Source organism: Leucoraja erinacea, chromosome 35 (assembly GCF_028641065.1).
Source record: "Leucoraja erinacea ecotype New England chromosome 35, Leri_hhj_1, whole genome shotgun sequence".
Lineage (NCBI taxonomy): Eukaryota > Metazoa > Chordata > Chondrichthyes > Rajiformes > Rajidae > Leucoraja > Leucoraja erinaceus.
Window position 1 is genome coordinate 5,784,505 of NC_073411.1, and position 11,155 is coordinate 5,795,659.

Genomic DNA, 11,155 nt, shown 5'->3' on the forward strand with positions numbered 1-11,155 from the left:
GGTGGCGCAGCGGTAGAGTTGCTGCCTTACAGCACCAGGGTCCCAGGTTCGATCCTGACTACGGGTGACCTGGGTTTTCTCCGAGTTTCTAAACTAAACACGCAGTTCAAAGATATGCATTCCATAGAAACATAGAAAATAGGCCATTCAGCCCTTCGAGCCAAACTCAATGCCCCGAACTATGAAGGCAAGCACACCTTATCACAATAGAGCGTAAAGTTGGCTGAAAGCAGACAAGGCCACAGATAGATTATCAGACACAACGCCAAGTCTATATATAGAGGACAGGGGTTTAAGATGAGAGGGGAGAAAGTCAAGGACACCTTGGGGTCGTAGGATCTCACCCAGAGAGTGGTAGCTCTATGGGACACGTTAATGGGAACTGTAGCTGGGAACAGCTACATATATTGAACTAGGTCCATGGATAGGAAAGGTTTAGATGTATATGGGTCAGATGCCAGGGATGAAACCCTGTTTGTGCAAAGACCAGTTACCGATTGCATAACTCCATGAAAAGGGGTCTGAAAAAGGGTCTCGACCCGAAACATCACCTCTTCCTTTTCTCGGGGGAGGCTGCCTGTCCCGCTGAGTTACTCCAGCTTTTTTGCGCTTATCTGCGGAGAGGAAGGCAATTGCATCAAAGAGTGGGGGAGAGCGCCGCCCAGAGATGAAGTAGAGTATTGCTTTAACAGAGAGAACCTGATCAGCCCCTCACATCCGCACCTGCGATTAATAAACGAAGAACGGGCAAGTGAGACTAAATGGAAAGCCACCCTGAAGCAGAGACATCGACTGGTTGTGCCTCTCTACAGACGCTGCCTGACCCGCTGAGTTCCTTTGTTTTGAGCGTCACATCCCAGCATCTGCAGTCTCTTGTGTATCCAAAAGTTGAGATAATTTTTCCCGTCAGGTAGAGTTGCCGCCTCACAGCGCCAGAGACCCGGGTTCGATCCTGACTACGTTCTCCCTGTAACCTGCGTGGGTTTTTCCCCCCAAGATCTTCGGTTTCCTCCCACACTCCAAAGACGTACAGCTTTGTAATAAATGCAAACCAACAGAGGGGTCTTAACGGGGATAGATTCCGGCGGAACCCACCGGACTTCTACCCAAAGATCTTATAGGATCTATAGGATCTTTGCTTCTGCCTGTCCTGCTGAGTTACTCCAGCATTTTGTGTCTATCTTCGGTGTAAACCAGTTCCTTGCTACACGTAGCCCACCGGCACCCGTTGTAAAGTCTCATTCATCTCCCAATCCTTGAGAATCATTCATTCCTCTACACAGCTTATCACAATTGTGGACCTCACACGGTCTAATCATCGCGTTTAATGAACTTAAGGAAGTTTGTCCGAGTTTTGAAAATGAAACGAGTATTTGGAGTGGTTCCTGAAACGAAATACGCAACGAAAAAAAAAGATATTTACCAATTTTCGGGCAGAACTTAACTAATAAGGTAGTAATTCTACATTTTGAACGTTTGCCTTTGTTTAGTCTTGTCTGTTCTATTAATTTAATCAAACTCTGTAATACTGGTTTTGTTGAAAAGTGCTATATAAATAAAGATTATTATTATTATTGTGTGAAATTAAACGAGTTTCCCACCAGAGTCGGGAACATTAAACGATGAACAGATTCTGAATATTTTTATTTAACATTTTTTAATCGCTAAAATGTGACCATTTCTCATTGAAGATCTGAGTTTGTGCACCAAGAGCTTAGATTACATTAAAACTTCTGTAATGTGTCGGAGCTCAGAAGCGTAAACTCTTCGGAAATGCACGGGAATTCGTTTGAACCAGTAACACGATATAAATGATCTAATTCTAATTATTAACTAAATCCAAATCGGTACATGAATTGAGGGAGTGGAGCGTAGGTTTACAAGGTTAATTCCCGGGATGGCGGGACTGTCATATGCTGAGAGAATGGAGCGGCTGGGCTTGTACACTCTGGAGTTTAGAAGGATGAGAGGTGATCTCATTGAAACATATAAGATTGTTAAGGGCTTGGACACGCTAGAGGCAGGAAACGTGTTGGGGGAGTCCAGAACCAGGGGCCACAGTTTAAGAATAAGGAGTAAGCCATTTAGAACGGAGACGAGGGAAACACTTTTTCTCACAGAGAGTGGTGAGTCTGTGGAATTCTCTGTCTCAGGTGGAGGCGGGTTCTCTAGATGTTTTCAAGAGAGAGCTAGATAGGGCTCTTAAAAATAGCGGAGTCAGGGGATATGGGGAGAAGGCGGGAACGAGGTGCTGATTGGGGATGATCAGACATGATCACATTGAATGGCGGTGCTGGCTCTCTACCTTCTAAACTCTACTGTAAAGTGTCGAAACAAGGAACTACAGATGCTGGTTTACCATAAAACGACACAAATAATGTTCCGTATGATGAAGGGGTCCTATCCACATTCTCCAGAGATACTGCCGGACCCGCCGAGGTACTCCAGCTATTTGTGTTTAATTTCGAAATAATCACTACTGAAATTGCTCGATGCTGAATTGCATAGACTCGATGCCAGTTCCTACCGGTTGCCATCGGGATTATCAATTTACATGCCTTGCATTTCCGTTCATTGAATCACTCTGATACACGTCGGCCCCAGGATACGAGCTCGATTTATGGACATCCCATTGGAGTGTTGGGAGAGGAGCTTCCTCCCGTTTTAATTTGTTTAACGACGTCCTTCAGCGCGCTTTAAGATTACCTCTCAGACTTTAATATAACGTTATGAGATGTAACGTCCAATTGTATTTGACATGGCTCCTGCCAAAACACTGAAAGTTCTGTAATGTTTTCTGCTGCGTTCAAATATCGATGCTGTTATTGATCCACACAAATCTCGGGGCAGTCTTTGGTTGATCGTTCCCCCCCCCCCCCCCCCCCCCCCCCCCCCCCCCCCCCCCCCCCCCCCCCCCCCCCCCCCCCCCCCCCCCCTCTTTCCCTTCCAAAAGAAAATCAGCCACAACACTGTAAAATGTTTACACCAGCCTTGAGTTTTAAAATAAATTGCTTGTCTACCCGGAAACACTCAATATGTGGAAAAGACAAAATGATGATGATAAAACTGTTTAAAATACGAAATGCCAATTATAATATAGCCAGCACTAATTAGCAATCTGTGTAGTGTGATGTTATTACTGCATTCAGCCATCAACGTGTCGTTTGATGACTTGGAAATTCAAATGACTCTCTGGATATGTTCATTAGAATTAAATGCATTTGGTGCAACGGTGGCTATAACTGAACAATTATTACACGCAAAGAACGAATCTCTGTAATTCTAAAAATAAAACACATGGTTTTGCCACCGACCCATCTCGGATTATTCGCAAACTGATGGTCGAATGAGAGTCGTCCCCCCCCCCCCCCCCCCCCCCCCCCCCCCCCCCCAAATACATGACTGCAATGGCTGTGCAGAACGAGATACAAGGATCGTTAAAATGCTGCTAATTCGGTTGATAGTCATCGACGCCATATTTACATTGAACTGAAACGAAACCACTCCTTACTTGGAGAATTAGCCACCCTGAAAGCAGGTACCATCCATCATAACATTTAAGAGACATTTGGACAGGTACGTGGACAGGATAGGTTTAGAGGGCTATGGGTCAAACGCGGACAATTGGGACTAGTGTAGATGGGACGTGTTGGTCGGTGTGAGCAAGTTTATATGAATTATTAATATTGAGGATATTTAAATCGTGACCTAACCAGAAATCAAAAGGGCAACAAATACATGGGCGACAGATGAGCGGGTTAGTGTGATGTAGAACTGGGGCAACCTCAGGGTAATTAATACAAGCAACTGACCAAGAACGTCGTTTGACAAAGATGTTTCAACGCGGACACGTTTGGGCCAAACTTTGCTCTTTTACCATAATGTTAAGCCCCTATTTATATTCAAGTGAGCTTATTGTCATGTGTCCCTGATAGGACAATGAAATTCTTGCTTTGCTTCTGCACACGGAACATAGTAGGCATTGACTACAAAACAGATCAGTGTGTCAATGTACCATTATATAAATATATACACACATGAATAAATAAACTGATATAGTGCAAATAACAGATAAAGGGGTATTAATGTTCAGAGTTTAGTCTGAGCCAGGTTTAATAGCCTGATGGCTGTGGGGAAGTAGCTATTCCTGAACCTGGATATTATAGTATATTTATAGTGTGAAGAAGTGTCTCGATCCGAAACGTCACCCCTTCCTTCTATCCAGAGATGCAGCCTGTCCAGCTGAGTTACCCCTGCATTTTTTTTGTCTGAGTTACCCCTGCATTTGTCTATCTTCGGTTTAAACCTGCATCTGCAGTTCCTACACTTCAGTTTAGCTTATTATCACTTGTACAGTGAAAGGCGTGTTGTTGCGTGCTGACCAGCCAGCAGAAACACTATGCAATGATTACAACCGAGGCTTCCACAGTGTACAGACAGGAAATTGAGATGTTGGAGTGGAGGGGTTGAAAATAGTGGAGGACTGTAACGTGTAATTGCAGATCCACTTCTGGGACCAGCACGCGGAGGGTCGCTTGGCTTGTGTCCATCTTGGCATCCAAGATGTATATTGATGAACGGTTCTTCAGTTTAAAATAATTGTATGAAAACATCAATAAAAATGACGGTAGACAAAAATGCTGGAGAAACTCCGCGGGTGAGGCGGCATCTATGCATCTGCAGATCCTTCTTAAATAGAAATTAAGATGTCGTTTCAATGATCCAGGGTCCACTCGAGTTCCTGCGGTGCCAGCTGATCCAACTTGCACTTTATAGCGACGCCCTGGCACAATTATAACATACGCCGACACAACAAAGTGTGTCCCTCCACCGTCAAAGCCCCTTTAACTGAGTACTGCTGCCAAAGCCAGCGGGGGTAGTGCAGGATGAGAGGGGAGGGGTGGCGGATGTTTGGTGGACGGGTTGAATATACACCTTGGATCTTGTCATTCGCTGTGTGACACTGCCACCTAGTGACGGCCGGCAGAGATGCTGAATAACCTGCCTGGAACCTTATATATGGAACCTTACATGGATAAAGAACTGGTTGCAGACAGGAAGCAAAGAGTAGGAATTAACGGAGGAGTAGGAGTAGGAATCCATTTCAGAATGGCAGGCAGTGACTACTGAGGTACCGCAAGGCTCGGCCCAGTTATTCACAATATACATCAACGATTTAGACGAGGGAATCTCCAAATTTGCGGATGACACAAAATTGGGTGGCAATGTGAACTGCGATAATGATGCTATGAGGCTGCAGGGTGACTTGGAAAGGTTGGGTGAGTGGGCAGATGCATGGCAGATGCAGTATAATGTGGATAAATGTGAGGTTATCCACTTTGGTGGCAAAAACAGGAAGGCAGATTATTATCTGAATGGTGTCATATTAGGAGAAGGGGAGGTGCAACGAGACCTGGGTGTCCTTGTACATCAGTAAAGTAAGCATGCAGGTACAGCAGGCGGTGAAGAAAGCAAATGGCATGTTGGCCTTCATTGTGAGAGGATTTGAGTTTGGGAAGAAGGAAGTCCTACTGTAGTTGTACAGGGCCCTGGTGAGACCACACCTGGAGTATTGTGTGCAATTTTGGTCTCCTAATTTGAGGAAGGACATTGTTGCAATTGGGGGAGTGCAGCTTATGTTAATTCTCATTAACCTCACATTCCTATTAAATCTTTTCCCCTTCACCTTAAACCCATGTCCTCTGGTCCTCGATTCACCTCCTTGTTTGCTGTTGCTGTGATCCTTTGATGGGCTCCCTTGTGGTTTGTGGCTTCCCTTTGAATGGCCATCACAGCCCAAGGAAGTCAGTGGGTGACGTGGGAGGGAGAGACAGCGAGGGGGGGAGGGGGGGGGGGGATAGGGGGGTGGGGTGCATGGGATGAGACAGGAAGCGGAGACAGTCCTTTCAGGCATTGAATCAGCAAGAACCATCTTTGAACTGTCAGCATTGTGGTACCCCACCAAAGACAGCAGGCTCCAAGCGGGTGGGTTGAATGCTTTGAACAAAGGGAACTGGACTCCAAGGGTTGTTTGTTACTGTGGAGTCAAAGCACGGGGCCTGTGGTTGTGGTAAACCCCAAGAAACAATGAGATAACAAGCAGCACACAAACTGTTTAAGCTGCCGTTTCAATGGCGTGGGTTTCTTGATAACTCATGAAGGGAGAATAAATATAATGGTTTTTGATCCCCATGACTTTGAGTCACAGTGTTGCCTTTGATTTGGGAAAACATGTTACCATTGTCTGAAGAAGGTCGCACAATGCAAAACTTCAGAGATGTTGCATCACCCACTGAGCTACTCCAACGCTTTGTGTTCTAATTTGTTTCGTTCATAATATCGTGTGATAGGAGCAGAATTAGGCCATTCGGCCCATCAAGTCTACTCCGCCATCAATCATGGATGATCTAACTCTCCCTCCTAGCCCCATTCTCCTGCCTTCTCCCCATAACCTCTGACGTCTATACTAATTAAGAATCTATCTATCACTGCCTTAAAAAGATCCACTGACTTGGCCTCCAGAGCATTCTGAGGTAAATAATTCCCCAGATTCACCGCCCTCTGTCTAAAGAAATTCCTCCTCATCTCCTTCCTAAAAAACATCCTTTAATTCTGAGGCTGTGACCTCTAGTCCTAGAGTTTCCCACTAGTGGAAGCATCTTCCCCACATCCACTCTATCGTTACAGACGCTCCAGAGAACTTAGCAGGAACTCTAGCAGACAAGGAAAACAAACTGATGCTTTGCTTGAGAGGCGATACATGTTGGTGCGGTTTCCCAAAGCTTGGTGAACCTGAAAGACTATCGGTGGATTTAAAGGGTGGCTCAGTGGCGCAGCTGGTAGAGCTGCTACCTCACAATGCCAGAGGCCCCGGGTTCAATACTGACCTCAGGTGCTGTCTATATGGAGTTTGCATGTTTTTCTCGTAACTTTGTTTCGTCCGGGCGCTTTGGCTTCCTCCCACATCCCAAAGATGTGCGGGTTTGTCGGTTAATTGGCCATCTGTAAATTGCCCAAGTGTGTAGGGAGTGGAGGAGAGGGTGGGATAACATGGAACTAATGTGAATGGGTGATCGATGGTCGAAGGGCCTGTTTCCGTGCTGTATCTCTAAAACTAAAACTGGCTGTCAAAAATGATCTACTGATCCCTGGTTAGTGACTTATTTGCACTGAAATATAATGCAATTTGTGGGCCAGAGTCTTGTAATGTTACTTACTCTCTTGGAGAATTATTTCCAGAACCTTCCTTAAAATGGTTGGTTTTGATTTCATTATAACCGCTGTATTCCCCCAAAATATTTAAAAATTCATAAATGGTCTGCAATTGTATATTCATATATTTCAAAGACATGCAACCCAGGGTGTACCTGCAGTCTGCTGTACCCACAGTCAGAAACAGAAGGGCAACTGTGCATGTGTAAATCTACTATTCGATGTGGGAGCTCCGATACGGAGACCATGGGGGAGCTCCATCACAGAGGCCAGGTGGGAACTCCACCATGGTGATCATGGGGGGAGCTCCATCGTGGAGACCATGTGGGGAGCTCCATCGTGGAGACCATGGGGGAGCTCCAACATGGAGACCATGGGAGAGCTCCAACGTGGAGACCTGTAATCCGAAACGTAGACCCTGCTTCTACCTCCAAAGACGCCGCCTGTCTTTCTGTGCATTCCCAGAGCCTAGCTGCCTTCCCTCATCACTCCCAGCATTTATAGTACTTCACTTTTATCTACTCTGGAGTTCAAAACCGTTAAATCTAGTCCTGGGAAGTAGACAGATACATTTAAAGTTGTAAATCCTGGCTGCAGATGCTCTGTAGTTTGATGCCTACAGCTGTGTTTAATTGTGAAATCATGCAACATTATTTTTGATGTATTTTAACCCTGTTTGAACTTCCAATAACTTGGCCTACTGGTAACTCTTCAAAGCTTTTGTGTTTCCCCTGGTCCTGTGGTTCACAAGCAACGGCTAAACGGGAGGTTGGGGATACAGCCTGGGTATTGGAACTTTTCATGAGTTCAAAATGGTTTTCATAACCCCGTGGAATTACTGGCTGCTCTGGAGGTGTAATTGAATCATTCCTTCACCGAGTGAAACCTCCTCTAACCCTCTGATCCTCCAAGGTTTCCACATTCATCTAGTTCCAGCCTCTTAGCCTTTAGACTTCACGTTAGACTTTGGAGACACAGTGCGGAACAGGCTCCACCAAGTCTGCTCCGACCAGCGATCACCCCACACACTAGCACTATCCTACACGTTACGGACAAATTGTGATTTTTACCAAAGCCAATTGAGGCGGAGAGGAGAGCTCTTCAGCGCGTCGTCCACAGAGCGCAGATTATTGGGACACAGCTACCAGCCTTGGAGGGCATCTACTACACACGGTGCCTCAGGAAAGCCGTCAGCATCCACAAAGACTCCTCACACCCTTGTAATAGACTGTTCCAACTCCTACCTTCCGGCAGACAGTACAAGGCCTTCTACGCCCGCACCTCCAGACTTAGGAACAGCTTCATCCCCAGACCTATAGCTGCTCTGAACCGGACCTGCTGAGTGCCCCCCACCTCCATGAACTGTCTCCCTCGGATGGTCACGTTGCACATCGACCCAGCACAGACCTATTTGCACTTTATACTGTTTTACTGTTCTTTTTTATAAATCATGTTTCTCGGGGTATGTAAATTTTATCTAAATGTTATTAGTTGTTTAAGTTATGACATCGGATGGAAGCTGCATACCAAATCTCATTGAAACATGTGCAATGACAATAAAAGATATTATTATTATTATTATTATTATCATTATTACCACCTATAAACCTTTATGTCTTTGGAGTGTGGGAGAAAACCAGAGCACCCAGAGAAAACCCACTTGATCACTGGGAGAATGTGCAAACTCCATACAAACAGCATCCAGGGTCAGGTTCGAAACTGAGTCTCTGGTGCTGTAAGGCTGCAACTCTACCGCTGCGCCACTGTGCAGCCCCAGTACAAAATAAAATCATCCCTGGATTTAACCACTTTTGGTTGTGTCTTTCACAATTGAGACCTCAGGCATCGGAATGCTGTCTCCAAAGCTCCCAAACATATCTTTGTGTAGGAAAGCACTGCAGATGCTGGTTTAAATCAAAGGTAGACACAAAATGCTGGAGTAACTCACTCAGCGGGTCAAACTAACATCTCTGGAGAGTGGGAATGGGGGATGTTTCGGGTCGAGACCCTTCTTCAGACTTTCTTGCTCTTTCATATACAGAGCCCTAGTGAGACCACACCTGGAGTATTGTGTGCAGTTTTGGTCCCCTAATTTGAGGAAGGACATTCTTGCTATTGAGGGAGTGCAGCGTAGGTTTACAAGGTTAATTCCCGGGATGGCGGGACTGTCATATGCTGAGAGAATGGAGCAGCTGGGCTTGTACACTCTGGAGTTTAGAAGGATGAGAGGTGATCTCATTGAAACATATAAGATTGTTAAGGGTTTGGACACGCTAGAGGCAGGAAACATGTTCTGCGGAGTTTAATGTTATAATAGAGCGATTGTTTCTATTTTCTCTTTCTTTCTTTTCTAGGGTCTATTTTCTCACTTTACTTCCTTCTCTAACTTCTTTTCTAAGGGGCTTTCTTTTCCCAACACTCTTGCACTTCACGACTCTCACGCACTTTCTTTACTTTCCTTACTTCTACCTTTTTCTTAAAGCTAAAAAAAAATGAAGCGGTACAAAAAATGTATTAAGATATCTGTGTTGTGTAGGATTCTAATTTACCGTACTTCTAATAAAAAAAAAATAAAAAAAAAAATAAAAAAATAGGGTTTGGACACGCTAGAGGCAGGAAACGTGTTCCCGATGTTGGGCGAGTCCAGAACCAGGTGCCACAGTTTAAGAATAAGGAGTAAGCCAATTAGAACGGAGACGAGGAAACACTTTTTCTCACAGAGAGTGGTGAGTCTGTGGAATTCTCTGCCACAGAGGGTGGTGGAGGCAGGTTCTCTGAATGCTTTCAAGAGAGAGCTAGATAGGGCTCTTAAAAATAGCGGGGATATGGGGAGAAGGCAGGAACGGAGTACTGATTGGGGATGATCAGCCATGATCACTTTGAATGGCGGTGCTGGTCGAAGGGCCGAATGGCCTACTCCTGCACATATTATCTATTGTCTATAATCCAATGCTGATTTCCTTTGAAATTTGAGTCTATTTTAAGGATTGGATAAACAACGGCAATTTCTCCCAGTAACAGCGTCATTATGTTTCCTGAAAAGAAATGCACTGAGTGGAGGATGGTTGCAAATAAATAACATGTATGAACACGGTGGTGCAGCAGTAGAGTTGCTGCCTCTCAGCACCAGAAACGTTTCGATCCTGACTACGGGTGCTGTCTGTATAGTTTGTACATTCTCCCCATGACCACGTGGGTTTCCCCCAGGTGCTCCGGTTTCCTCCCACACTCCAAAGACATGCAGGTTTGTAGGCTAATTGGCTTCGGTAAAGATTGTAAATTGTCCTTAGTGTGTAGGATAGTGTGATGCCCCTGTCCCACTTAGGAGACCTGAACGGAAACCTCTGGAGACTTTGGGCCCCACCCAAGGTTTCCGTGCGGTTCCTGGAGGTTTTTGTCAGTCTCCCTGTCTGCTTCCACTACCTGCAACCTCCGGCAACCACCTGCAACCTCCGGGAACCGCACGCACAAACCTTGGGTGGGGCGCAAAGTCTCCAGACGTTTCCGTTCAGGTTTCCTAAGTGGGACAGGGGCATTATTATCGCTGGTCGGCGCAAACTCGGTGGGTCGAAGGGGCTGTTTCCTCTCTGTATCTCTAAACTAAACCACACTCAATCTCAGGTTTTTTTTTATAATGCAAGAAATGATAGCTCCACGCAACAGGATGTGATTAGACCATCACAGATTTATTTGCCATATTAATGAATGTAATTATAACTTTAATATTTAAGTTACAAACATACAGTTACAAAACAGACAACATTCAGAAAGCCTTGAGTGCAAAACACTGACCCACAGGGAAATAAATTGTGCAGCATCTGCATCGAGAAACAAGGCACAAGAAAGGAAAAACCATCAATTACGATGTTTGGAATGGAAAATAAATAACATATAATATCATTATTGAAATGTGTTTGGACTCTACCTGACAAGTTGGCATCTC